Here is a 24,881-nt window from a genome sequence, read left to right as displayed (position 1 = left end):
TATATGCCACCTGGAGTTGAGGAGAAGGGGGAGGGGTCTGGGACTTCAAAAGGGAAGAAGACATCCACAGAAAGATGGGAAAAGCAAATGTGTGGTGAACGAATATTTGCTGTGCCCAGCAAAGAAGTCTTTCTTATGTAAGAAAAAAAAGTTATCTTTGATAATACTCTCTTCCTGGTATAGGCTCTCTCACTAAATTCTTTCAGGCAGTTGAGAAGAAGATAAAAACACCCTTCTTAAGTCTGTAGGACCTTGATCATCCTCAGCTCAAAATGATGCACCTGCCAGAGTGTTGCATTCTGCACTAAACCCCCGCCCCATCCTTTTGTCCCTAAGACGTTTTCTCAAGTATGCAACAATTATTTATAAATGTATACATGTGTATATAATTATTAATACATTTATATTCAACTTGACTTACAAATTACTCACAGTGCACTAGGTATTATGCTGGATGCTGAGATATAGTGCTAAAAACAAAAACAGGGTCCCTTGTTGCATGTACAGTTATAAGGGGAAACAAATATTAATCAAATAATTATACTATTTATTGAACGTCTGCTTTGTCAAATGACAAAACGAAAACACTTTAGTAATGAGTTCGGTGTCCTTTACTCAAGCGAAAGCACGGACTGGAGGAGTGCAGTTCCTCCCCCAGGGATTTTGGGTAAGACTGAGTTTAATATGGCGTTAGAAGAGACAAGGCAAAACAGGGTGTGATTGGCTAGGAAGTCAGGGATTTCCCCACAAGGCCAAGAGGTTCTGTTTGCCAGGGAAGGTAGGCTAGCGAAAGCCAAGTTGGAGGGTTGTGATTGGCACTAGCCGTCCTCGTAGATTCTCCGTAAGAGCAGGCTGACTTGGGTCTAGACCATGGCATGCGCTGGCACTGGGGTGGCATCCATTTTGTGGGTCTCAAAACACAAGTTAACACGATCAAATTTAAAACAAAACTAGAGACTTTGAAGGGGAGGAACGGAGTTTGTTAGACTTTCTACAGAATGTTTTGTTCCCAGAGCAACAACAACAACAACAAAAAAAAAGAGGCAAAAAAAAGTTTTTTGTGTGCAAATACTCCTGGAAAAGACAGCAAGTCGCGCCAAGCTATAAATGATTAAATCAGTGCTTTTCCTAGAACTGAGTTTTCTGAAGAGAATGAAATCACAGAGGTAATGCGGCGCTGAGAGTGGGGGGAAGAACACAGCAAAGAGATGCTGGAGAGCTCAAGACAAACGTTGGCTGCTTCTGTAATTTCGCCCCGGGGCCAAGACTGACTGCCGGTGCTACACTGGGTCGCAGGAAGTCTGTTAGCGTTTACCCACTTCCTACTGAGAAAAGAAAAGAACCTCAGAGCACCAGCGTCTAGAGAAAGAGAGAAAAGCAACTTTTAAATGAAAAAGTCCCTCCTCTGCGATGTCAGAAAGCTTCCTTTTAAATTGGATAAACAGCTGCACACCCAAGAATAATCGGCAGTGAGAACAGCCCTACTCAGACTACCTGTCCTTGTTTTCAGGGCGGGAAACCAACTGCATTTCATTCTGCAACAAAATGGGCAATTCCAGATGCATGGTCCCTTGGTGTCCTGTGGTCAAGTGTTCCCTCTGTGCTGGGGTCAGGTCCCTCTCCACGAGCCATTTCTCAGGAGGTGTATGAGCCTTTGCTGTAGATGACATGGCCTTGTCCCAGAAACCCAGGTGTCTGTGTTGCAATTTTCTCACTGGAACTTTCCAAAAGTGCTTACCATCACTGACACCTCCAGCACCACTGATTTGGCTTGATTGTGTGGCTCGGGCATTAGGGCCCTCGTACCCTTACCAAGACCTCCAACACGCTCATCCAGTCTGATTAACAGGTTGTCATTGCCGAGCGGACCAGTGTGATAGTCTGTGGGATGGCTAGATGACCCAGGTCTCTTTAGATCATATTATGACAGAGGATGGAAGAGGATGGGGCAAAACTGTAAATATATACCTATGTCCATTCCGAGCGTATATCAATTGTTTCTGATTCTTTTTAGAGAGAGATGAAAAGAACGCTTTTGCCAGTCAATACCTGGTGCCCCAGATCATGTTCATCTGTTGTAGCAAAAGGCAGATGTAATTGGATTTACTATTTGCTTGAGTTTTAGGTAATTCATTGTCATCTTCCACGATCTGTCTGCTGCCACGGAGGCCAGACCGGTGAATTAAATAGAGCTTATGATAAGGGCCATGACCCCTGCATCCTTCAGCTCTTTAAAACCAGAGCTAATTTCTGCCATTCCCACTAGGATGTGATATTGTGATATTGTTTGTGATTTACTTTCCTGGCCAGCAGGTGGAAATGGTGGCACAAAGGATTTCACTTAGCCTTTCTCAATAAATAGCTCTTACCCCTCAGGCCAAGGAACGAATGGATGGTTTTGCTAAATACCAAGTACTTCTATTCCCTTTATACATGTAGGGACCAGGGAAATGGCCTTCGGGTGGATCTGCAAACCTAATACACACAACTGTGAGCCAGCTCTGGGCCAAACTTCCAATTATTACCTGGCCCCCATGTGCTCCTACTGTATCAGTGAAGACAAGGTAATACTTCCAGTTCCTAGATATCTCCTCGGATCTGGTGCTCAGGAGTCCTTAAAATGTTTGAGTATTGCCCTTTCCCCAGGGGAGTAAATGGCTGGAATCCCTTTGGGGAATAACTGGTAGACCCAATGTTGTATACACTTCCTGTGGTGTTTAGGGTCCTTCCTCCTGGGAGCCCAGCCTCTCCTTCAGTGAATGAGTTCCAGACCTGAAAGCTGGCTCATCTCTGAAAACTGAGCCAGGAATCATGATGTTTTCTTAGAGTAACTGCTATGAGCCTCCTAATCTTCCATTCTTGTTGGGTTTTTTTGTTTTTGCTTTTATTGTACAGATTAGGCAGTACCCTCGTTGGGTGCCCATAGGTTGTGCCACGAGGGGTGCTGTATTCTATTAATATCTTCATGACTCTGCAGGTCAGGCACCCATCGATCGTAGCTTTGCTGTTATTTATGATAATTGTACCCACCTGGCTTCTGACAGTTAAGCACCGCCGCCTAGCCACTGCCACAGGCTTAGCATCTCCACTGTCACAAGGGAACCTATTTCTGCAACACTATTTCCTATCCGCACAGCCCTATAGAGAACCATCACTTACCTTCTTTTTTGTTTTTAATTTTTTTTGTTTATTTATTTTTGAGAGCGAGACAGAGCATGAGCGGGGGAGGAGCAGAGAGAGAGGGAGACACAGAATCGGAAGCAGGGTCCAGGCTCCGAGCTGTCAGCACAGAGCCCGACTCGGGGCTCGAACTCACAAACCGTGAGATCGTGACCTGAGCCAACGTCGGATGCCTAACCGACTGAGCCACCCAGGCGCCCCCATCACTTACCTTCTTATTGAGGCTGGTGCCCCTCTCAGTACATTCTTTACTGTTCCTCTGGACACTTCCGTGGAACACAGTCACCCAGCCTTATGTATTATATTCATTCTAACATACCCACGTCTATGAGCTTTCTAATCCCTTCTTCTGCCACTCCCATGGTAATTCTGGCATTTCTACCTAACTAATGAGCCATCACTTTTGCCATACTTCTGGGAGATGTCTTAGGAGTGTGTTTATATCATCTCCTGAGGCCCTTGCGAGGGAGTTTTAAAAAATAATAAAATGCTCTCATATCAATAAGCTCCCTTTGATCTAAATGTGTGTTCTGCTTCGCCAACTCCTTGATTCAGAACAGTCAGAATATAATCCCATGCCCTCTTTCCTGGCTAGGTTCTGCAGTTCCTTCGAGAATACCATCTCATTCCTTCCCAGGCAGGCCAAGCATGTCTTTGCTTGGAGAACCTTCTGTGTCATCTTCATGAAAGGAATGAGTCTAAGCCTTAATAGGAAAGAATGGTGCTCTCATTCAGGCTCAGAGTGTCTAGAAAAATAGAGCAATTTAAGATTGCAAGAACATTAATCCAGATGTCCCCATCTCATGTGCCAGACGCCCATTCTTTCCCAACCAGAACCTTGACTTGGGCATAGCTGACCCGCCTTTGCTGGGAATGAAATTTTCTTTGGCCCTTGGCTACTCTTCTGATTAAGTCCTAGGCCAGGTCTTCAAAATTCTATGTCCTTCTCCCTGCAGATGAGTGTCTCATTACATGCAACCATGAGGAGATGTAGGTGAGAGAGGACGTCCATGTTTTCACTGAGACCCAGATACAAATTTCAATGAATGAAGAAATGAAACGACTGAATGAATAAAATGAATGAGGTTCCACATCAGAATCACATGTGGAGCTTATAAATATGAATTCTTGCCCTCTCTCTCTCCCACACTTCGACAATATGAGTTTATAAATCTCGGAGTGGAGCTTGGGAATCTGTAACATTTGGTAGCCCCTCAGGTGAACTTCATAGGTCTCCAGTTGAGTTATTTAACAAGACAACCATTCAGTTTCCTGGCTACCCCCGACACAGCTACTGTTTTTTAATTGAAAACAAAAGAAACCCAAACCTGATGGTACCAAAGTTTGGAAGTAACTTTACGCACCATCTGCTTTTATTGGTTCTGGGGCATGCCCCACCCAGGGCTCACGTCCACAGCACTGGGTCTCCACAGAGTGTGGAGCAGAAGAGTGACATCCCAGGAGGCAATCAGTTTTGATAGTATGGTAGGGGTCGTATTAGCAGCAACATCTCCAAACTGCTTGCCTCATAAGTGCGAGCAGTATGAGAAAGCGGGATACCAGGACAAGAGGAAAACACCCAGGGTAGCCACAGCAATTCAGCAGGGTCCCATGTGAAGTGAGCCCCCCATGGGCACATCTTTGAAACGGGCCCTGTGGGATAATAAAATACAAATGTTTGGACTTACGGGGCGCCTGAGTGGCTCAGTCGGTTGAGCGTCCGACTTTGGCTCAGGTCATGATCTTGCAGTTGACAAAAGAGTTCGAGCCCCGCGTCGGGCTCTGGGCTGACAGCTCAGAGCCTGGAGCCTGCTTTGGATTCTGTGTCTCCCTCTCTCTCTGCTCCTCCCCCGCTCATGCTCTGTCTCCCTCTGTCTCCAAAATAAAAATAAACATTAGAAAAAAAATGTTTATAAACGTTTGGACTTAGTCATCCCTGTTCCTGATACAGAGCCCCTAAATACCTTGGAATCTCTTGAATGATGACAATATCTTCTGTATGGTAAAGAGAAGACTGGGTGGGGGGGAGGGGGGAGGGGAAGGCACTAAATAACTTCAGGATAGGAGCTGCTGGCCAGGAACACCAACCCAGTGACTAGAGGCTAGAACTTTCAGCCTCACCGGCCTCCCTCCAGGGAGAGGAGAGGGGCTGGAGATTGGTCAACCAGCAATGGTTCTATCTATCATGCCCACATAATGAAACCTCCATAAAAAACAAAACAGAACAAAAACCAGACAATGAGGTTCGAGGAGCTTCCAGGATGGTGAACACATCAATGTGCTGGCAGAGCGATGTGCCCATTAAGGGCACACGAGCTTTCCATTTCTCACCCCTATACCTTGCCCTATATGTCTCTTCCCTTTGGCTGCCCCGAGCCGTATCCTTCACAATAAACTGGTAATATTATATAAAGCACTTTCCTGACTCCTGTGAGCTGCTCTAGCTAATTACCAAACCTGAAGAAGGGGTCATGGGAAACTGAATTTGTAATCGGCTGGGCAGAAGTGTTGGTGGTCTGGGCACCCCATTTGTGGCTGGTGTCTGACATGGGCGCAGGCTTGTGGGACTGAGCTCTCATCCTGACCTGTGGGGTCTGCACTAAGTCCAGATCATAAGTGTCTGAATAGAATCGGACTGTCGGACACCCAACTGGTGTTGGAGGATTGGTTGTTGGTGTTGGAAAAACCCACACAGACCCTCACACCATGTCCTCCTATGGCCATGTCCCTATGCCAGAAAGACCCAGCCAGTCTGGTAGACAAGGTCTTCTACTGACTTCTCTGCCCACTCAGGGCCTGGCACCAAGAAACGAGTGATTGGTAATGATGGGGCTCAGGACATGCTACCCCAAAATATGGCACTTTTCATATTGAATATCTTAAGCTAAAGAAATTTGAGAAACGGCAGAAGCAGGAAGGTTACCCTGATAACCCTCTTCCCAGCCCAGTTACCTTCTTCCCTGAAACAGGTCATTCTCCCACATGGAAGGTTCCCTCTCTGTACCAAGAGGAAGGAAGATGTTCTTTTTTTTTTTTTTTTTTAATTTATTTATTTTGAGAGAGAGCGTGAGTTGGGGAGAAGCAGAGAGAGAGTGAGAGAGAGAGAACCCCAAGCAGGCTCTGCACTGTCAGCACAGAGCCCAATGCAGGGCTCGATCTCATGACCCTGGGATCATGACCTGAGCCAAAATCAAGAGTCGGTGGCTTAACCAACTGAGCCACCCAGAAGCCCTCAGAAGATATTCTCATCTCCAGAGATGGGGAGTTTAGAATCAAGAAATCTGTGCAAACAAATCTTGTTACACTGACCCCTATCTTCCTACTTATCTCTTCACCATTTACTACCCCTAGCCCAAATCCTTTTGTTTTGTCAATTCCTGACAAATTTACTGTTTCTTTGTCTAAAAGATGCAAAAGGCTTCCTGCTCTGGTCCCTCCTTCATCTTCAATCTTTTGTGAAAGTGTCCATATACGTGAAAATTTTAATAAAATGTGTGTGCTCTTCTCTTATGAATTTGTCTTTGTCAGTTTCACTCTCAGACCCAGCCAGGGAACCTCAGTGGGTCAGGAAACTTTTTCCTCCCCTGCAGTTACAGAAGGGTCTGGATCCTCTACCTCCTCCCACAACCCTGGGCATGCATGATGCACTATGCACACTTACCCAGGCATAAGCCCCTGGCCTTCTCCCTGTTCCTCCATCAGGAACAGGGCCCTGCGGTCCAACCAGCCCTCTTCACAAGAGGTGTCCAACAACAAACCTCCCGCTCTGACCTCATGTGGAACTTGGTCTCCAAAGTGTCTGACCAGACTTAAAACACCTCCACACAGAGGTTCCATTATCACCACACACACAAAATCCAACCAAATGTGCCCTCTTCCCCCAACGCAAACCCCTCTCCCAACCTGTGTATCATTTGTTTACTCATTAAATATTTACTGAGTTCTTCTCTTTTTCACGTTTACTTATTTTTGAAAGAGAGATACAGCATGCAAGAGTGGGGGAAGAGCAGAGAGAGAAGGGGACAGAGGCTCTGAAGTGGGCTCCACACGGACAGCAGCGAGCCCAATGCGGGGCTCGAACTCACAAACTGTGAGATCATGACATGAGCCCGTGTCGGACACTGAATCGACGGAGCCACCCAGGCATCCCTTAAATATTTATTGAGTTCTTAATATTTGCCAGGCACTACACTCGATGTTGGAGATACAAAACAAGCATAGAATCAGGTCCCTACTACCCAAGAGCGTAAGTCTATTTTGAAAATGTGCGTGCTTAACCTAGATGAAGTAGTCGAAAATGAAAGCAGGACTGCCAGAGTCCTGTTGTTCATTTCTGCATGTTCCACAGCACAGGGTACAGTGGAAATGCTTTTGAAACGACCAAATGAACAAATGGGAAATCAGATGAAGGAAAGCAAACCTAACTGAGCTGCTGAGACAGCAACAGAATGTCCATTAGGCACCTCCCTCCTTGTGGGTAACTGCTGTCTCTACTTTCAGATATGGGCCTCGGGATTCTTTGCAAATACTGTTCCTTTCTGCTGGGTTACTTAAGGATAACAATTGACTTTTCCCTTTTAAGTTACCAACACTCTCTGCTAATAACATCACTATCAAGCTTCTAGAGCCGGACAGCTAAAAACTACTCACAGCAAATGGCTACTGATGAGTCAGAAACCCTTAAAAGCTGTAATCAGGGGCCAGCATGATGCCTACAGGTTCACGGTCAGGCCGGCAGGAGTCACCTCCAGGAAGGATAACGATTATTCCCAAGAGCGCCAAGGCTGTGCACCACCCCCTTCCCAGCACCTGGCTTCTCGTTAATTTACCTGTGACATGTTGCTACACTTAATTGCATTTGACAATTAGTAACATTTCAACACCTCTTTTAATGGGACAATTAAGAGAGTGCTTGTCTTGGTTGCAGGAAAATATATGAGCTGATTTTTCAGAGGGAAAGAAAAAAGACCAAACGTAAACCTCCAGTGGTATTTCAGTTACAGACAGCTTTGAGGTAAGACCTTTCCCTTTTGCATTTTGCAAGAATTATGTGCCAGCACGCCTTTTCGCATTTGTTTGTTTGTTGCTTGCTTTCTCTGAATGAACATTTCTCTACCAGACAGCTCCGGGCCGTTCACGCAGCCACGAGATATTAATTACAAGGAAGAATGAATGCTAAGCAGTTGCCGTTCCTCATTTCTCACTCGTGTTGTTGCATTGATTGCTTGGGAAAGCGGATGCCCCGAAGGCAGTATTTTGCACAATCAATCCGGGCCCCAGGGAAGCCTGAGCAGAGTCTTTGAGCCTTTGTCCTGTCTTCCAGGTCTCTCCAACAGACTTGGTGGGGAAGTGTGGCCCCTAGGGATCTGTGAAAAATCTTAACTAACTTGCTATTTGTATTACCCAGCCCTGCCATACACGTTAGTAACAGAAAAGTTACCAGTTGCCCTGTCACTAAAAAAAAAAAAAAAGAAAAAAAAATGTACCTTTCAACAATAGCTTACAAATCTTTGGACTCATGAACATTAGATTGTCCCTGTAGACAAGCCAGCAGGGAGTCTGTTCTTGAAGATTCATCTAATAAGAGCTGTGAGGGGCCCAGAATTGAATGTGTCATTAGCAAAGGGTTGATGCATTGCATGTTCTGAAACAATTACTTAGCAGAGCACATGGAATGGATCATGGAAGTGGTTTCTGTGTTAGAAGAAGTCCCAAGAATGTGGGGCCCCTGACTGGCTGTGTCGGTAGAACATCCACACCTGCGTCCTGAAACCTATGCCCTCACCACACGTGGATGCTTCGTATTGCTCATTATCTATTGCTTTGTCTGGTAGGCACTTGGACCATTTGCCCCTGACCCAGCAGATTGTAAACTCCTCTGACACCAAGAATTATGTCGTATTCTGTGCTAAATAGTTCACAACTCAAGTACAGTGTATGCTTATTTATCTTATTAATAATAATTAGAACTGTTGGGTATCCTTCAATAAGCATTGGTTGAATTACATTGTATTGAATTTTTAGATTTGGAGTCAGACTTATTAAATTAATACTGGTTTGATTAACAGTTACCTTTTTTACCCCCCTCTCCTCCTCCCCCCCAAAAGAGCCTCTACAGGTGGAAGCCTGGGAAGGGCAAGGAAAGCGTTTCTGCTCCCTCCAGCTCCCTTAATCAGCTTGGGTTGGGGCAGCATCCACTCCAAAGTGGCTGGGCGTTTGTAACCCAAGCACTGTCACAATGTTCCCCAAGGGAGAAATGCAATCAGAAAAGCAATAATGACTTTCTGTGAGCTGGGATGAATAACCTCATCTCTCAGGTCACTAGGGCAACCAGCTTCCAAAATCCCAACACCGCTTTCTCTTCCCCCACCTCCACCCCCACACTGACGCAGTGCCTCTTCCCTTGCCCCCCCACACCACAGCTTGTCCCCAGGGACCTCCACTCGACTCTCTGAGAGTCTAAACAGAACTTCTACAGGCTCATCACCCTCCTGGATCTGTAGGGATGCGGGGTCGCTGGTTCCAAAAGATGGCCTTGATTCCTTCCTGCACTGAACATCCTCAACTGTGGCACCTCGTCAGCATGTGCACACACATACACACACACACACACACACACACACACACACACACTCTCATGCATGCACGCACACACATGCACGGCTAACTGCACACACTAATGCCACATCTTGCTAATTGCATTACCCTTGCTGGTTATTATTAAGGTCTTGCTTTCAGGACGTAGAGAGAACCAACCACATAATGATCAAGGAGACAAATGGAGCATATCAGTGCAGCCGCTGTGCAATGATAATGAGTTACATAAATCAAAAGTTCAGTAATTTACCTATCAGATTGAGCAGTGAATAGGGATCTTCAGTTGCTGTGATTGTTTTGTGATAGATTTTTTTAATAACCCTTGTACGTAAATGTCCTGGAAACTAGAGATTTGTTTCCTACAGGGAGGAAGCAGAACGCTGTGTGAAGAGCATGGCGTGAGTCAAGAGACCCTTTAGCTAATTTTAGCTCAGCCATCTTGGGGAAGGAAGCCGGCTCCCTTCCCTCCGGGCTTCGGGTTCCCCTATCAAATAGAAGCATCTTTGCACTCTGTAAAGGTCCCTTCCTCTCTGAGATTCTGTTACCCATACTGCTCAGAAAAGTACAGCAGGGCTCGCCCTGCCTCTCACTCTGCAGATGGCAGCAGCTTTGATGAGCTCCAGCCAGCCCTTCACCGGCTAGAGAAACGTGAGTTTCCCCCCACTCCGTGCGTGCTGCTCCACTCCCCACACCCTCCACTAAATCCAGAGATGGTATAGCCCTCTGCCTCTTTTTACTCTTGGTGAAGTGGGTTGTCTACACACGCAGTGTAGGCGTCACCCTACGCCACGTAGGTGGTGTCATCCACAGTGACTTCCTTCCGTCACAGCACAGACTGCCGACGCCATTCACCGTTTTGTTTTGTTAGTGGTTTGTGGGTTAATACTTAGGGACTTTGAGGGATAGGTTATCTTCTGAACCCATACGACTAATCATTCATTTTACTCTGATTTCCCAGGGGAATAATCCCCAGGAAGTGGCAGGGGATTGAGTCATGCTCAGACTCTGGGAGTAGAAGCCCTGCCAGACTCTCAGATTCAGAGAGGAGCCTGGGGCACGGGGGGTCCTTTGTGGGGTGGTGACAAGCAGTATGTGTGTGTGTGTGCGAATACATGTGCAACATGTATGCGTGTGCACATTACGTGTAAACATGTACATGCATGTCTGTATGTCTATGTGTGTACGTATTTCTGTATATGTGTGTGTTTCTCTGTGTGTGTGTGCGTATGTCCACACATATGTACATGTGTGTGCACCTGTGTGCCCATGTATATACGTGTATGCTTCTCTGTATGTATGTGTGAACAGCACTGATGTCTCCTGATTTAAGTCCTGGATCAAGTGAAGGTTATATCTACAATAAAGAGGGTGAAGAGGCCAAAACCTCACCCCTTCTCCAAACCACTGGCCTCTGCCGCCCCTTCCAAACAAGGATCCCTTCCTTCCGACCGCAGGGAGAAAATAATCATCTTCTCCGCACGGAAAGAGACTCACGGAGCATGAAGCAAGTTGGCTCCAGCTCCTCTAGAAACGAGCAGATAAACAAACAAACGGGAGCTTGGAAGGAAGAGATGGTTTATGAATAAAACAATGTTTTATTAAGTTGCTATTAAATTTCAATTGAACAGGGCTTGGGATACATAGGCGCAGACATATTCCTGAAACTAATTGGTTTTCCACATCTGCCTTGCTTCCTAATTGGACTAATTACCACACTGTAGGATCATGTTCATCGTACTACACAAAGCAAGAAACCTTGATTTACAGTGAGAGGAGCAGCAATTAGAGGGAATTAATTCATAAAGCAACATCTAAATAAATCATATTATGAAAAGACAGCAATGTAATTATTGTGACTGGTGGTTCCCTGGTGGGGGAACATCAAACTTCAACCTCAAACCAAGCTGCCGGATGCTCCCCGGATCAGTGCTGCGTTCTCCTATTTCATCAAGCATGTACTACCTATTCTTTAAGGCCTAATTGAAGTGCCGTGTCAAAAACAATATGGCCCAACACTTCTCCTCTCCGGCAGCGGAGGGAAAAACATCAAGTCCTCACCACCTCGTATTTGTCCTTTGTCAGAATTAAATATGAGCTCAGCACGACACGGGTAATGCGTTATGGCTGCAGTTTCAAAATGGGAGGCTTTGCAAACTTAAGTGTCATTATGAATCTTCTCTCGACGTGCAGTGGTAGTTTTGGGGTTGCAGCTAAGAGAGCTTATTAGTCGGAATAGCATGTTAAACTCGGTGCTTCAATAATTCATGGCTCCCGGTTATGTAGTCGCAGGCGAGGTCCCGCCCGGCTGTAACGGGTCTGAAGTCCTTGCAATATTTACTGTAGCTCCTTCCCCTTTGACAGGGAGATCCTCCGCGCTTCCCTTTGCTGTTTTTGCTTTTTGTTTGCTTTCTTACTGTCATCAGATAGAACCTGAGAAGGGCTTGTGAAGGACATCCAGAGTTAAATTCTTTGAGCCTCGGTTCCCCCATCCATAAAATCCAGCGATTTTTTTCCTACCTCAGGTGCATCCTGCAAGATGCTCAAAATAGGGTTTCCTCACTTTTTGACAGCAAGACATATGTAGAAAGTGATGTTTTATAACTTTGAAATCTATTTTTGAAAGAGAGAGAGAGTGCGAGCAGGGGTGGGGCAGAGAGAGAGGAAGAAAGAGAGAGAGAGAGAGAGAGAGAGAGAGAGAGAGAATCCCAAGCAGGTTCCACGCTGTCAGCACAGAGCCCAACATGGGGCTCTAGCCCACCACCCTGGGATCATGACCTAAGCTGAGATCAAGAGTCAGACGCTTAACCGACTGGGCCACTCAAGTACCCCGAAAATGATGTTTTTTATATGTTGCTCAGGTAATCAGAAGGGACTGTTTGTGGCCAAAGCCATTAGAATTTCTGGATCCGGGCTCTGGCCACCCCAGCATCTGCCCTCCTGCCTTATTGACTGAGGGAATCAATATCTTGATATCCCTATAATTCATTGGTGCCACAGATTCCTATTGGGGAACTCTTCCCCAAAGAAGCTATACTCTCTACTTTAAAAGAGTTTCTTGCACTCGAAGTGGCCTGGATCAGCCCAGTCCTGCAGCCTCCCCTTCACATTACAGCAGGTAACCGTTACTCAGCAGGTAACCTGAGTGCACTGTCCACTAGGAAGCCTACCTTTCCTCATCTCTGTCTGCTGGTGGAGAGGTGGGGACCACTCAAAGGAAAATATCGTAGGAAAATAACCTCCAACCCCAGTGCAGGGGCTCTGAACTTCCCTTGGAAGGACTTATCCCGTGTGTATTAAATCAAGAAGTCAAGAGTTTAGCAGGGGGTCAGAGCAAGGCTTTAAAGGAATGTCAGTGACTCACAGGACTAGAAGAGGTTATACTAGAAGAATAGTGCTTTTAGAATAAAAAAGACCAGGATTTAGGGGCACTTGGTTGGCTTGGGCAGTAGAGCACAGTGCTCTTGATCTCGGGCTTGTGAGTTCGAGCCCCACATTAAGTGTAGAAATTACTTTAAAAAATAAATCTTAAAAAAAAAAAGAGAGAGCAGGACTTAAATCTATTTCTGTGATATATAAGCTCAAACATACCATTCAACTTCTGTACCCCTGTTCTCATCCTCAGATGGATAATAATACCTGCTTCATGAGGTTGTTATAAGGATCAAGAAATACAGTGTGTGTAATGTATTTCGCACCTTTCTAGGCGCAAACTAAGTCTCAAAAAATAAAAGCTACTGTGAGTAGCAGTAGCACTGCTCCTAGTTAATTTTTCTGGTCATTCTAATATAATCTCACTAAATGATTGTCCATCTGAATGCCTCTGACAAAGGGAATTTACTTCCTGCGGAGGCAGCCCATTCAATTTTCAAGCAGTCCCATATCTCCTGGTTTCAACCTCTGTGTCTTTACTATGTCAGTTTGTGTTCACTTGAAAATGATTAATTTTGCCTAAATTGTTAGCATTTCCAGGGAGCCAGGGAGCTCCCCTTCCCTTCCCTGTCCAGGCTCAATCTTAGATCTTTCTAGTTGGGGGCTATCTACAAGAGGCTGATTTTGGGGATAGTAATTCAAACACTTCTCTAAGCAGATTCTTCAGATCCAAAGCTATCTCTACCCTGATCTCATGAGCATTAATTTACCTAGATTTATAAAAACAATTGCCAGTAGAGAATAGCTTTGTTAAAAAAAAAAAAAAAAAAAAAAGCAGCTGATTCCATTTCTATTTATTGCTAGGCACTCCCTTAGGATGCAGATCTGTAAGAACAAATTTTGTTGTGATGTAGAATAGTATCTCATGCCACATCCCAAGACCCATTTGGATTCTAAGAGATTGTGTGGGTCATTCGTTAATATAAATTAAAGTTGAATAAATGTGAACATATCTACATGCGACGTAATGGTCTCAAACAATATAAGCAGAGGGTTTGAAGTAGAAAATTTGGAAGCAAAGCGCTCCAGCAACACCAGCAAATCTCCCTAGGGCGAGGGAACCCTTGGCAGGACTTTAGCAGGTGCACACGCCTCTACGCCTGGTGGAGAAGAGGCCAGAGTGCAGCTGGAGGCACCATGGGGCTGGACCCCAGCAGAAACACAGCCTCACCTCCATCTGCTCATTGTTTTTGTGAGATGAGTGTGGGAGTAGCTTTGTATTGTGGGGGGGGGGATACACATTTGGGGCTCAAGTGTCTAAACTCAGGTGCAGGCTTTTGAAGAGATATCAAGAAACATAGTTGTTGGATGCCTGGGGAACTTGGGGCCTTCAAAACATGTGGGAAGCTACGTTTTGGCTAAGTCCCTCCCTCTGGGGAAGGGGGACCCCTAATCCCAGCTAACTCAGGATCAGGCAACCCAAGCCTCCAGATTCATTCACTGTATAGCCCTCTTTGCTTCTCTAGACTTCCAGCTCTACATCCTAACAGCCCTGTGTTTTTAGGAAAGTCACTTACAGTCTCTGAACTGTCTCATTAGCACCATGTGAGTGACAATCCTGCTTATCCCACAAGATTGAGGTGTGAGAAGTAAGTGAGACACTGTGTACAAAGGCATTTAGTCAACAGCAATGATGCCTTGGGCTCTCGGGTTGTTTAGAACAATCCATTTTGGAGCATCTTTCCTTCCAGGAACAGGAGCCTGGGCAGTAAGCGCCCCCCCCCCCCCCACCCACCCACCGTGTATGTTCCTTTGATGTTCTATAGTCACATCACATTAAGCTGTGTCAAATCACCTTCGGATGATGGAGAGGAATTAACATAATATGATGTTGGAGGGCATGTTTGCTACTTGATACACCATAAATTCCTCCATTCAAAAGCAAAGCTTCACAGCCAATTACCTGTTCTTAACAAAAATTCTCATCCAATATGAGCCAGAAAGATGAGGGATCATTTCAGGCAAGCGGATGGGGATCCATCCCAATTTTTGATGCTTAGGCCATGCCCCAGAGACCTTGTAATCTCTTCCCAGCTACTGTGAAGAGTACTGGAGAGATGTCACTCCAGGAAGATGCGATCCAGGTGGGGCAGAGATGTGTTCAAGATTGTCCTGTCCCCCTCACTCTCCCTCCCTCTCCCCCAGCAAAGTCATTGTCTTCTTCACACCCGTGTGTGTCTGGGAGACAATTTCTTAGGCACACCTCGTAGACACGCCTATTGGCACAATTCAGTCTAGTTCAGTCCCATAAGATTCAAGGACACTTCCGTCCAACAGTCATAAGGACTTTGTCGATTCCACTGTCTGTAGCTCTAGTTTTCAACAGCTTTCTTGTCTACGCCACAGGGATGCGATTAGTGAAGGCAATGAGGGAAACCAGGAGAAGAAGAAGGAGTTGAAGAATTAAGAAATAGCAGAGATGAGAAACACTCAATAAAAGGCAATTTTCTGAAGGGCAATAATCAAATTTGCACTTGAAAATTTCCCAAACTCCACAGTAGATTTAGGTCTCCTGTCCCATAAATTATATGCAAAACAAGTACAAAAGAATATAAATATTTTACAAATGAACCAGTGGCCTCCATGAGTATTTCAGTTTCATGACTGTAGATCTTACAAGAGTTTCTGATTATTCAAAACTTGAAGAAACTATAAAGTCACATCCTGGTAGTTTAAAAAGAACCAGTGAACTTAGGGAGTTCATTCAAACAACCAGCTGCTTAATGAGAAAACTATAGATGCTGGTGAGGATGTGGAGAAATAGGAACCCTCCTGTACTGTTCGTTGGAATGCAAACTGGTGCAGCCGCCCTGGAAAACAATGTAGAAATCCTCAAAAAATTAAAAATAGAACTACCCTATGACCCAGGAATAGCACTTCTAGGAATTTACCCCAGGGATACAGGAGTGCTGATGCATAGGGGCACTTGTACCCCAATGTTTATAGCAGCACTTTCAACAATAGCCAAATTATGGAAAGAGCCTAAGTGTCCATCAACTAACTAATGGATAAAGAAGATGTGGTTTATATATACAATGGAATACTACTTGGCAATGAGAAAGAATAAAATCATGCCATTTGCAGCAACGTGGATGGAACTGGAGTGTAGTGTGCTAAGTGAAATAAGTCAGTCAGAGAAAGACAGATATCATATGTTTTCACTCCTATGTGGATCTTGAGAAACTTAACAGAAGACCATGGGGGAAGGGAAGGGGAAAAAAATAGTTACAGACAGAGAGGGTGGGAGGCAAACTATAAGAGACTCTTAAATACAGAGAACAAACTAAGGGTTGATGGGGGGCAGGGGAAAGGGGAAAGTGGGTGATGGGCATTGAGGAGGGCACCTGTTGGGATGAACACTGGGTGTTGTATGTAAGCCAATTTGACAATAAATTATATTTAAAAAAATAAAAATAAATAAACAACCAGCTGCTTGAATAAAAGAGTTTGGGTTTTGTGGGGGTTTTTTGGTTGTTTGTTTGTTTATTTGTTTAGTGACAAGCCAGTTCCTTTTAGCAGCCATGTGCCAATAATGCCTTTGCATAAGCAAAAATGAAAATGCTTAATCCTCTGAAAAATTTGGGTTTGCCCATTCCCTGGGAAATCTGTTCAGTAAGAGGAAAATCCTAAGTGAATTGATGAGGACAGAGAAGTTTGAACAAAAGAAAGATTTATTGAGTTTCTGCTAGCATCAGGCACTGTACTGGGCTGGGAGTGGGAAGGAGGAGGGATACGATGAAGAGAAATAAACCCAGAAGCCTCACTGTTTAGTGAAAGGACACAATCGTTGACACAACTGAGCATCTATCTGCAGGCACTTCACGATGAACTGTAGTCATGAAGCTTCCACTTTATAAACTTACAGTGGGATCAATATTTGAAATCATATGTGTCCCAGGGTTGCTCTCATTGTCCTAGAGCACTCTGAGTTTAGAAGAAGACAGATGTCACCAAAGGATGGGTCGGATGCCCAATCACTGTAGCGGGGAAAAGCAACATTCCAAGCAGAGGGTACGTGCACCCAAAAGGAAGGAATGAAAACTCCCAGTGGACTTGAGACACTATTGCTCAGCGAGGTGGGCATGTAGGATAGGAACAGGCTAAGGTGAAAGGCCAGAGCACAGATCTCCTGAGGTGCTATGTTCAGGCATTTGGAGTCAGTCTATATATTGACTAGAAAGTTCATAATTATCTGGCAGATTGTATTTCCCAAAATTGGCCTTAGCAATATTTTTCAGTCCCACATGTTGTTCTAGAAGCTTCCTACTCTCCATCAAGAGACAGTCCATCTGGGCAGACTGTCCCTCATCTAACCAATAGAGAACAACAGAAGTCATACTCTATGACTTCCGAGGCTAGATTCTAAGAACTATACAATGATATCTCTCTCTCTCTCTCTCTCTCTCTCTCTCTCTCTCTCTCTCCCCACTCACCTGTGGAACCCAACAACCATGATTTGAAGAGGCTCGGGCACATGCAGAGGCCTCACGTGGGTGGTCCACCTCTCAACCCAGTGGAGATCTTAGCTGACAGCCAGCATCAACCACTGAACATGGGAGGGGGTAAGTCTTCAGATGATTCCATCTCCTAAACTTCAAGTCTTCCAGCTGAGACCACAGATATTGTGGAGCAGGGGAAATGCCCTGTCAAAACTCCTCACCCATGGAATCTAGGAGCATAACAAATGGTTCTTTTATATCACTAAGTTTTAGGGTAATTTATCATGTATCCATAGTAACTGGGCTATCATCTTAATAATAATAGGCTTAATAATAACAGGACCTTATAGCTTTTGATATTCACTACTCACTTAATCCCCAATGGGGAACCTATTATTACTCTCCTAATTTTATTGAAAAGCAAAGTTCCTTGATTAAGAGACAGAGCTAGCAGATGGTTGAGCTAGCATCGAAACCAGAATCTTCTGGCTCCAAATCTTGTTTTCCTTCCATCGTAACATCTTCATTTTGGTGAACAAGAGACAGGTTTAATTAGATCTATGACCTAGAAGGTGATTGTAGGGTCAGTGGAGCATGTTATGTGCAGTGGTTCTGAGATCAAATTACATAGGTTCAATCCCTGGTGCTGCCTCCTATGAGCTGTATGACTTGGGCAAATTAAGAGATGTGCTTGGAAATCCCCCCCCCCGAAAAAAAGATATGCTTTATTTTCTTCATCAGTAAAGAATTTAGAACAATGTCTGGCACATCATATGTGCTCAATAAATGTTGATCATGATATGGATTACCGAATTGCTCTTACTCAGGAAAAGGGGTCTACTTCAGGCTTCCCACTTAAGTAGGATCCACTTTGATCCATATCCAGTCATGCCCCTATCCATAAGGGTAAAAGCACATGGAACAAAGAGGTCATGAGCATCCAAGCCTGTGTCCTTCCCACTGGAGTATGCTCTGGGTGTCCAGGATCTTGGATGTCCGCATACATTTGACTGCAAGCCTGCTTCCATGGCACAAATGGTTAGCTTCCTTGGCCCTTCGTCCTATGGATAGACTGTGCTTTTGTCATATTCACCGTAGGCTGAGGGATGGCCAAAGCTCAGCAGCTTGCATGGGGTATAGATGTAAGCTCAGAATTCTCATGTGCATGTGTGTGTGTGTGTAAGGCCTTTTCAGTTGTGGGTAGAGACAGGGATGCAAAGAGAAGGGTGTATAGATGATGGGCCAGGGTCCAGGATCCAGATCTCCCATGTTACTATATTCTATCACGCAACCCTGAGGAGTCCAAAAATTTGAAATTTGATCTGGGTTTCCATGTAATTATGAAGGTATATTAGCTAAGACAGAGAGCCAGAATATATTCTGTGTAGCATATTTTTTATCTTGATTTAGAAGCTTTAAATATTTAGACATTTAGTGTTTGGGTCCCCGTTCAAATCCTTACCCCGGGCCCTGCAAACGTTAGGATGGATGGATTGATCAGGAATGAGACAAAAGGCAGGGAGAACAGCTGCTGAGCTCCTGCAAGCATTCACATGACAAATGGAAAGCCAGATTACTGGTTAGGAGCTTCAAACAGAGAAAATAGAAGCGAGAGACATCCCAGCAGAAGTGATCAGTCCCAGCCCTCAGGAGGATGAGGGGTTTGAGAACATCCTCAGTGATATTTCAGACATGTCTAGATACTTCCCTGGATATGAGAAGCAATGATGGGAGAAACAGCAGATTTGGGGCGGCGGGGGGTGGGGGTGGGAAGTAATACAGTAAGTTTGGTTCTCTGCATGCTCAGGGTGAGGTACCAGCAGCCTATCCTCATGGTGAGACCATCCTTGAGATACACAGATTTGGCAGATATTAAGGCATAGAGTGGATGCAATCACCAGAGTGGGAGAAAAGGGCTATGCAGTACCTCAAAGAAGAGCCTAGCAAATATACTGTGTCAGTCAGGATAAGTGGAAGCAACCATGACTCTGACATCTCAGGAGCTCACAGCATCCAAGGTTCACTTCTCACTCATACATGTGCACTGGAAGGGGGGGAAGGGGGCGGTTGCAATTCTGACGCATGTTCTCTAACCAGGACCCATAGCTGGTGGGGATTGCAGAGGGGAAAGAGATCATGGTTGTTCACCTGCTGGCTCTTAAAACTCCGTCTTGGAAATGACACATGGCCCTGCTCCTATTTCACGGGGCAAAGCAAGTCATGTGGTAGGCATGCAAGTCACGTGGTAGGCAAAGCAAGCCTACCATCGATGGGGTAGGGAAGTACAGTCTGCCCCAGAGAGAGGCAGTGATCACTTTTGAACAATAACATAGTGGCGTGCCATTCTGGAAAAACAAGTCTTCTCACCCCTCCTTTCCCTATTCCCTATTGGAGCTGTCTGGAGTGGGGTGCAGGGCTGCATTTCAAATAATAAGTCACTTGGGTCATGGAGGAGGGAGGGATTAAGACGCTGATGTTCCAAATGGGGGCAAAAGCACATACAAATGTAAAGAGACGAAACAGAGCATTAATTCACTTGGGAAGGACTTCTTTATCATCTAAGCACTAAGTACTGGACAAAGATCTTTGTACAAAGCTGGGAAATGTCCCAATACAACTAATGATGTACGGTCATAAGGGAAAACAAACATTTTTTATCAAGCAGTTTCTAATTGCTTTATACCCATTAACTGTCCCTCCCGGATAGCTCAGTAAAGTGACAGTTATTATTGTCATTCTACAGATGAGGAGCGTGAGGCTCAGGAGTTTAATAACCTTCCCAGTTTACGCCACTGGCTAGGGTCAGAGCCCAGATTCCAATCCATTCCTAGTTCAAACCTTCCCATTGAACCAGCTATGCTCTAGCATTCAGCTCTTGGCTCCAAGGAAGAACTCAGGCACAGAGCGAACAGAACAAGGTCCGGAAAAGAGGCAGGGAGCTAGTTAATAGGATATACCTATTCCCTTTAGATAGTGTAGGGGCCCAGGTCAGGCTGCCCCAAGATGGGCTACTTTGGCAAGAACATTATTTTGGGTTAAAAGCAATCCAAACCCAGCAGATTGAGAAAAAGCTCTTTACCCCCCTCCTCAACTGCCTGCTCTTACCAGGAAGAGAGCGATTAACAGATTCTTCTTTGCTGAAGAAACTTTTCTGTATAATAGGGCAATGTTTGTTTTGCAGACATTTCCTTTCAACTTCCTGCTAATGGTCTCCCTCCCCTTTGTACCCTCAGACCCCTACCCTTCGCCTTAGCTCAGAAAATGTTGTTCCCTCACGGTCTTTGTAATGTCCATGTCTGTGTGGATTCCCCAGAAGCACATTATTATACTTGATTTTCTCCTGTGAAATCTGTCTCATGTCACCTGGATTCTTAGCCTAGCTAGGAGGACCTTCAAGGGCAGAGGAGATTCTTCTTCCCTGACAATGGCAAAGGCAATTCCCGGCGGGATCTTGGAGGGAGCCATGCTTTCACACTACGGCCGGCTGTCAAATGTGCAAGACCAAGCATTGAGCAGAGCAGCTGGACTGAGATTGTGAGGTGAGTGTGGGGCATGGGGGACAGTGGAGAATTGTCCTGGTGGAGAAATCATTTCAGCCTTCCAAGTCCCCCTGAGTAACCGTCTTCTCTCCACAACTTAACTCATCTCCCAAGCAGGTTCAGACCCTACAGCACATATTGCTTTTCAGCCCTCTTAAAACACCATATTCTGCCTTTTGCTACATATGTTGCAACCTTCTCTCCCTTCAGAGATCGCAAACTTTCTAAAGGCTGGGATAGTGTCTTATTCATCTTTGTTTCCCAATGCCACTTGGTAGCATCTCAAAGTGTCTACCCAGTTGAGAATCGTTGCTCAAATAAGTCTCCCTGTGGGCAAGGAGAGCCGCCCTTGACTCGAGAAACTTTAATGGCTATATTTTGCACAGGGGTGAAAGGGGGCTCCTCCTGGGATGAGTGTAATTGGAGAGAAGGAAAGATTATTTCCAGAACATTAGGGGTTGCAATTTTTTGAAGAATCAAAAACAGTCTGTTCCGTCAACTCTTGGATGCTCCTTTGCATTTAAAAGCAATGCCATTTACTTACAAATTATAGTGGTTTTGATGCAAATGAACCACTTCAGGACAGTTTCCTCTCCCCAAGATTAGCTGAGAAACATGGAGAAATTGACCAAGGATGCCGAATGCTGAGCCTGAACTGAGGCCTATTAAAATAAAGCTCAGTTTAATTATTCCTATTTCTGAAGTAAGAGGCAATTAGAACCCAGTGAAGCGGCAGGAGGGGGCTGGCCCAGGATTTTGCCTGTATTTATGTGGATTCTGGGTCTCGATGTGGCCAGCAGAGCATACTTGACCAGACCCTGTGGGGAAATTGCTGAGTGCAGAGGCTTGTCCCGGGCTGGACCTGACCCAGACTTGCAGGAGAATTGTGGTAAATTATCGAATCCCTTTGCCCTCAGCTCTCTGTTAAGTAGGGAGACCCATCCCTGCCCTCTCTGTGGGAGGAGTGGGAAGATAATATTAAGCTTGTGCCTGGTATTTGACAATTTACAATTTATAAAGTGTTTTTGCATCCATTATCTTATTTGATCCCCACCAGACCCCATGAGGCGGGAATTATCATTTGCATTTCCAACAGGAAAACTAGGGTTGACGGAGGTTGGATTGCTGAAGTCACACAATCAATTAGTGATGGAGGCATGCTGCTTCTAACTCCAAATCCTTTTTCGGCCTTTCTTCCTCCTTCATAGACAGAACAATAATGAGAAGTGTAGAGAAGAACTTTTTTTTCCTCTGCCCATTAAAGGGGAGCAGATTTTACTATCCCAAACTAGGTCTCTTTGGCATAAGCATTACTTTGAGCTAAAGGCAGTCAAACCCCAGCAGATTCAGGGAAAGCTCTTTACCTTCCCCCTCACCTGCCTAAATTTACACTGGAAAGAGAGCCTGTGCTAGGAAGAGAGCTATTACCAAAGATACCTTTTTACTTAAAATTATCTGTGTAACAGGGCAACATTTGTTTCCCAAACATCTCTTCTGCCTTCCTGGGAATGGCTTTCCTTCCCTTGGTATCCTCAGCCCCCTACCCCTTTCTTTAGCTTAGGATGTTATATAAACCTCAATTACCTGGCTGCCTTTGGGGTCTCATATTTTTGTGGGGCTCCTGTACATAGAAAATCTGTTTGCTTTTCTCCTATTAATCTGCCTTACATCAATCTACTTACCGGGCCAGTCAGAAAAATCTAAAAAAGGAAGAAGGGAAATTTTTTCTGTCCCTACACCAATGCAGGTTCTTCGGCCGGGACCCTGTAAATGTGACTGGCCAAAGACAGATGGACAAAAGAAAAACAAACAGAAGTTTATTTACATATGCCATACTCATGGACACATGGAAGCATCCAGCAATGAGTGACCAAAAGGGGTTGTTTGCATTTGGACTTATACACCATCTTAGGCTAAATGAAGAAAAAGGGTTGGGGGTGCTTCTGGGTGAAGGGTGGGGGTGCATGGAGGCAAGTTATGGGAAGGTGATCAGGAAAAGCATGGTAAACAAGTACTCTTTAGTAAGGTTTATTACATAGATTTAAACTGGTACCTTCTCCACCGATGAGTTGCTAAGGGTCCTCCTCTTCCTCGTATGGGCAAAAGAGACATCTCTACAGCTTAAAATTTCCTCTATGAAAGGAAAAATTTTGCCCTCTTTTTAGAGCTTTTCCTGCATCGGCTCATTCTCAATGGCCTTGTAGCTCAAAATAATCCATAGGCCAAAGAGGCATATTTTGGAGAGGCATATTCTGGTACCCTTTGTCAGCCACTAGACCTCAAGACCTGACCTTTCTCACCTACCTGCTTGTACTCACTGAACTTTGTCCCATGTTTCTCCTTGAGCGGGTCGTTTCAGCTTACCTCTTAACTCTGGCAAAAGATGCGCTGGGCATAGCATCCCGTGATGAAAATTGAAACTGATGAAGTTTTGGGGTGATGGGGGGGGTGGTTCACGGGGTCCGGAGCTGACAACGAGGAAAGAATTCTTGAAGATACCTTTGGTGCAAAAAGGTGATTTTATTACAGCATAGGGGACAGGACCCATGGGCAGGAAGAGCCGTGCTGGAGTCCTGATGGGTAACTCTTTATATACCCTCAGGTTGGGAGGGGGTCAGGAATAGAGTATGTCTCTAAGGAATTTTGGAAGCCAGGTTTCCAGGACCTTGAGGGGCTAGCTGTTGCTAGGGAAACACCATTTATCACTGTTTAATAAAACCTCAGTCATGAGACCCTTCAGATGCATATCGGGAGGCCGTAAGCTTTGGAGTATGACTGCCAGCATATATCTTAGGGCAGTTGAGATAAAAGGAGTAGACTTTCAGGATCCTCGAGGTTGGGACAATGTTAAGCCAATAAGCCAAGGTTCTCTTTTGCCCCTAAGAAAGTGTCATCATCGAGGTTGCTGAGCTCCTAGAAGGAGGTCACTCTGCCAGTTTCAAGGACTTGTCAGTGGAAAGTAAGGGAATTTAATGTTTCATTTGCCTTAGTTTCCCCAATCAGCATGGCAATCACTTAAACCCCTTTCCTTTGTTCTTGGGTAGATGGGAGTGTTTGAGGAATATCACACATATTCCACCGGGGTGGGGGTGGGGGAGGGGCATCAATGTACCAGCTTGGATTTTGCCCCTTAGCCTGCCTCAAGCTCCCTCATCAAAACAACCCCTCAGGTAATAACAACTGCCCTGAAGAAGAGCTCTGGCTGGCCCAGACCACCCAGACCAGACTGAACTCAACCCTGGACCCACGCCTGCGCAGATGGACCTCGGAGTGACCTGAAGTTGCTTTTGTCTCATTGTAATACTAAACTCTCTACCCAAGGAGGACACAAGCCTCATTTGCATAACAGACAAGGTATATATAGGCATGTTTCCTTACGGCACACAAGCGACCAGATGCCCGCCTCTACATAGATTGACAAGGCTTCCCTTTCTAAATATTCATCTTAACCCGAAATAAATTCACCCTTGCTTGGGGAGTCATGGCTTTGGAAGCTATGTCCTGTAATCTCTTTATTTGCTGCAAATAAAGTTTACTTTGTGTGACAATTCCACCTGGTATAGTTTCTATCTGTGACTCACGAAGGAACAAACTCACATTTAGTCTGGATATACCTTCAGAAGGTATATCCAACCACCCAGCAAAGTAGGTATTATTATTATTCTCACTTTACATATGAGGAAACTGAGATACAGAG

At 45.1% G+C, this 24,881-nt stretch overlaps 1 long non-coding RNA gene across 1 annotated transcript; it reads left to right on the top strand.

Moving 5' to 3' along the window:
- Positions 1–8,106: 8,106 nt before the first annotated feature.
- Positions 8,107–24,664, top strand: LOC122212182. Its single transcript, XR_006199050.1, has 3 exons — positions 8,107–8,194; positions 21,021–21,184; positions 24,355–24,664. It is a non-coding gene; the product is annotated as an uncharacterized LOC122212182 (long non-coding RNA).
- Positions 24,665–24,881: the final 217 nt, after the last annotated feature.

Source organism: Panthera leo, chromosome F3 (assembly GCF_018350215.1).
Source record: "Panthera leo isolate Ple1 chromosome F3, P.leo_Ple1_pat1.1, whole genome shotgun sequence".
Classification (NCBI taxonomy): Eukaryota; Metazoa; Chordata; class Mammalia; order Carnivora; family Felidae; genus Panthera; species Panthera leo.
This window is presented reverse-complemented; position numbering and strand designations above follow the sequence as displayed.